General features: G+C 43.4%; 1 protein-coding gene across 1 annotated transcript in view; it reads right to left on the bottom strand.

The window, feature by feature from the left end:
- Positions 1-5074, bottom strand: part of ZNF2 (zinc finger protein 2) — a 49098-nt gene that overhangs the window by 20647 nt on the left and 23377 nt on the right. The window contains exons 1-2 of the mRNA XM_005860481.2: positions 4969-5068; positions 4145-4233 (exon numbers count right to left, since the gene is read on the bottom strand). The gene's annotated coding sequence lies outside the window, so the exon portion shown is untranslated. Of the gene's footprint in view, positions 1-4144; positions 4234-4968 lie in introns of the transcript that reaches the window.

The raw sequence follows: 5074 nt of genomic DNA, 5'->3' as shown, positions 1-5074 counted from the left end.
AAAAAAACAATTAAAAAACAGGAGGACAGCTTAAGGGAGCTGTGGGACAATGTAAAACATAACAACATTAGAATAGCAGGTGTGCCAGAAGAGGCAGAAAGGGATAAAGGAATAGAGAAGGTGTTTGAAGAAATAATGGTAGAAAATTTACCTAACCTGGTAAAGGAAAAAGTCACACAAGTTCAAGAGGCACAGAGAACCCCAAACAAGAAGAACCCAAACAGGCCCATGCCTAATTATAATTAGGATGCCAAAAATTATAATTAAAATGCCAAAACATCATAATTAAAATGCCAAAAATTAAAGACAAAGAGAGAATCTTAAAGACAGCAAGAGAAAAGAAAACTGTTATCTACAAAGGAGTTCCCATAATCCATTAGCCAGACTCATCAAGAAGCAAAGAGAGAGGACCCAAATAAATAAAATCAGAAACGAAAGTGGAGAAGTAACCACGGACACCACAGAAATACAAAGGATTGTAAGAAAATAATATGAACAACTATATGCCAACAAGCTGGACAATGTGGATGAAATAGACAAATTCCTAGAAAACTACAATCTCCCAAAACTGAATCAGGAAGAATCAAAAAACCCGAATAGGCCAAAAAACAACTGATGAAATAGAAGCAGTAATCAAAAAACTCCCACCAAACAAAAGCCCAGGTCCGGACGGCTTCACAGGGGAGTTTTTCCAAACATTCAAAGAAAAACTAATACCCATCCTCCTCAAACTATTCCAGAAAAATCCAAGACAAAGGAACACTTCCAAGCTCTTTTTATGAAGCCAGCTTATCCTAATTCCAAAACCAGATAAAGACACTACAAAGAAAGAGAATTACAGGCCAATGTCCCTGATGAACATAGACGCTAAAATCCTCAACAAAATATTAAGGAAATTGCATCTAGCAATATATTAAAAAGATCATACACCATGAACAAGTGGGATTTATTCCAGGGATTTAAGGCTGGTACAATATTCATAAATCAATAAACGTGATACATCACATAAACAAATTGAAAGACAAAAATCACATGATCAAAAACAACTGGTCTTCAAGAGACCCACCTCAAAACAAAAGACAAACACAGGATGAAAGTGAAGGGATAGAAAAATTTTTCCATGCAAATGGAAAAGAAAAAAAAGCTGGAGTAGCAATACTCATATCCGACAAAATAGACTTTAAAATGAAGGCCATCACAAGAGACAACAAAGGTTACTACATAATACTAAAGGGATCGAGGTTTTGGTCTTCAAGAACAACTGGTCAAACAATTCACATAATGAAATACGTTTAAAGAACTACCTACTTTGAAAATTCCCTGCCCAAAATAATTTAATTCATTATTCTAATACTTGAAGTATGAAATCACTACTCTCTTATTTTAGTTGATGGTCCCTTAAGGCCAAACACTTCAGGAGTGATCAACACAAGCAAAACATAGTTGACCCTTGAACAACAGGGAGATTAGGAGTGCTGATATCCCACCATGTACAGTTGAAAATTCACATATAACTTTTGACTTCCCCAAGATTTTACTACTAATAGCCTATCCTTACCAATAACATAAAGTGGATTAACACATTTTTGTATGTTACACATGTTGTATAACAGGGAGATTAGGAGTGCTGATATCCCACCATGTACAGTTGAAAATTCACATATAACTTTTGACTTCCCCAAGATTTTACTACTAATAGCCTATCCTTACCAATAACATAAAGTCGATTAACACATTTTTGTATGTTACACATATTGTATACTGTATTTTTAAGTAAGCTAAAGAAAACTTTATTAAGGAAATCACTAGGAAAATATATTTATAGTATATACTAGAGGCCTGATGCACGAGATTCGTGCATTGGGGGGTTGGGGGACCTCAGTCCGGCCTGCACCTTCTCACAGTCTGGGACCTCTCGGGGGATGTCTGCCTGTCAGCTTAGGCCCAATCCCTAAGCCCCCTAAGCTGGCAGGCAGACATCCCTCTCGCAGTCCAGGACCCCTTGCTCCTTACTGCCCACCTGCAGCAGAGACAGGAAAGGCTCCCACTACTGTCGCTGGGCTAGCCAGCCGTCTGGCTGAGCAGCATTCCCCCTGTGGGAATGCACTGACCACTAGGGAGCAGCTCCTGCGTTGAGCATCTGCCTCCTGGTGGTCAGTGCGCATCATAGAGACCAGTCGTTCTGCCCTTCAGTCAATTTGCATATTATGCTTTTATTATATAGGATTGGAAAAAAACTGGCATATAATTGGACCTGTATAGTTCAAACTGTGTTGTTCAAGGGGCAACTGTAATTTATAGTCTTTTTTCTTTATAAACAATGCTCACAATAACAGACAAACTGGCAGTTCCTTTAAGACTTCAGTTCCCTGAGAAAACCTCAATAATCAAATTCATTTATGGAGCTACCGCTCTGTGTGCATGTGCTGGAGCTGAGGGCATGGGCAGGCTCAGCAGACACTGTCTAGCAGATGCTACCGACTTTCTCTCCAGCCTTCCTTTCCTCTGAAGGAAATCTACAAATTCACACATCAGAACCAGTACTGGTGTTTTCTCCCAGAGTTTTACACAAACCTTCTGCACCTGTGTGCTATGAGGCCAGGGCTGAGGCTAAAAAGTTTTTGGGCCAGCTTTAGCTCTGAGGCCTCGCTGCTGAAAAGATGGATACAATGTTTCGGTCCGGCTGGGTTTCAGTCCGGCTGTTTTCTGGGGTTTTGTTTACCTTCTTATTTGCAACATAGTATATAGTTGCTTAGACTTGCAGATGAGAGGCTGGCAAGTGAGGCGGGGAACGTTGGAGTCTGCAGCAAGCAAGCCTCGTGCTCGCTTCAGTGCCTGGCTGCCGGCCGCCATCTTGGCTGACAGTTAATTTGCATATACTCACTGATTAGCCAATGAAAAGGGTAGCGGTCGTACGCCAATTACCATGTTTCTCTTTTATTAGTGTAGATTGGAAAACACTGGCATATAATTGGACCTGTATAGTTCAAACCATGTTCAAGGGGCAACAACTGTAATTTATAGTCTTTTTTCTTTATAAACAATGCTCACAATAACAGACAAACAGGCAGTTCCTTTAAGACTTCAGTTCCCTGAGAAAACCTCAATAATCAAATTCATTTATGGAGCTACCGCTCTGTGTGCATGTGCTGGAGCTGAGGGCATGGGCAGGCTCAGCAGACACTGTCTAGCAGATGCTACCGACTTTCTCTCCAGCCTTCCTTTCCTCTGAAGGAAATCTACAAATTCACACATCAGAACCAGTACTGGTGTTTTCTCCCAGAGTTTTACACAAACCTTCTGCACCTGTGTGCTATGAGGCCAGGGCTGAGGCTAAAAAGTGGTTCCAGAGCCTTTACCCTGGGTCTGCCTTTCTCGGTGTCCTAGGCCAGCCCCTAGAGAAGCATTTTGACCAATCTTCTCTCTCCAATCGGCCGTGGTACGTTCCATCCTGTGGGCCTTTGGAATAAGACCCAGTGTAGGTTTTCCTGTGGTCTGGCTACAACATACCCCAGCTTCCCTCACCACACTCCTGCTCACTCCACAGAGATACACACACACCCCTTAAAGACCTCCAACTCTCTCATCACTTGGAGACTTTTCTTTGCCAAAGCTGGTCTCTCTTGGAACATTCCTATATTATACCCTCCAACTCCATACTCTCTCTTGTTTTTGAAAGGGCAGCTTTTGATCCCAGTCTTTTTCCCCCCAATATTCTAGAGGATGGCAAACCTCTTTCAGGTTCTATTATGACTTGTCCCTGCCAGTCATTTCTGCATTTAAAAATATGTATGTATATTTCTTCTTGCTATTGAATTATTTTACTTATCTACATCTTACCTCCTCGTTAACTTCATGAGATAGGAGCAAGTGGCTTTTACTACTTTGCCTTTCACCATGAGGCCAATTACATTACTGCAGAGCTACTAAGTGTGCATTAAGCACAAAGTGGGGAGGTGAGAAGTAATGCCAGGAGGGAAAGTTCTGTACAGTGAGGAACATGTGTCATGAAGTTCATCTCTCCTCAGTTTATCAGGGTAAACACCATGGTCTAGGACTCAGAGCTGAGCAATTCCATAACAATGGAAGAAACCATATCCATGATCTGAGAACAGAAGGGGAAAAAGAAGTAATCTAGACCCACCTGGGCTGCAGGGGTCAGCAGCACAGCGAGCACGCCCCTTTCTTCTGGGTTCCCAGAGTGGAGAAGGTCTGAGTCCTCAGAAAGTGACCCTAGAAGTGGAGAAAGGAGCCAGGATGATTACTCTTGCCTTGCAGTGAACTCGCTAAACCTGCCACACACATCTACTTGTCACCTAAAAGAATCACCCAGGGAACCAAGGGATAATCCCACAACATCTCTGAATCAAGACGGCCATGACCATGGCTGCCTCAGGCTCCTCCTATCCTCCGCTTCCTTAAACTTCAACAGAACTCCTCTAGACACATAAGTTAAACACATATTTCGGTCATCTGCTGAGCGATAGTCAAAATAATAATCAAAGAATCTGTGTCAATCCCTGTCTCCCTTAAGGATTCACTCCGGCTCTATTCCAGGCTCACTGGAGGAAGGAAGGCTAAATTCTTTTTGAACACTGGTTTTTCGGATACAATACTTGCTTTCGCAGTAAAGCGATGGGTCTTGAAGGGAAATATCAAAAATTCTAGACAAATCTTGTGACTTCTCAAATCCTCACTTTTCCCATCTGCCAAAAGGGTCGTATCTCCTTCCCAACAAGAGTTAGTCGTTATCAAAAGCCAAATAGATCCGTAGATTTGGGGGCAAGGAGGCGGGCGCACCCTACAGGCAAGCAGGCAATGCAGGCAATGCAGGTAGCGGCTCTCCCTCCGGGAAGGGGCTCTCCCAGAGAAGTCGGGTGCTGCCCATTCGAGCCGGCCCCAGCCAGAGGGCAGCCTTTCTCCTTTCATCTCTACAGCAGGCACCGCGCATTCCTCCGAAATTCTCACCTCTGCCCCCAGACTGAACGGCGACTCCCTCCCTGGGCCGTGCAGGAGGCCCCCACCGCGAGACCAGGGTCCACCGCTCTGTCCACCCAGAGGCCCGGGGACGCGC

This window comes from Myotis brandtii, unplaced genomic scaffold, assembly GCF_000412655.1.
Source record: "Myotis brandtii unplaced genomic scaffold, ASM41265v1 scaffold1347, whole genome shotgun sequence".
In the NCBI taxonomy this organism is placed as follows: Eukaryota; Metazoa; Chordata; class Mammalia; order Chiroptera; family Vespertilionidae; genus Myotis; species Myotis brandtii.
The sequence above is the reverse complement of the archived record's forward strand: the minus strand, read 5'-3'. Positions and strand labels throughout refer to the sequence as shown.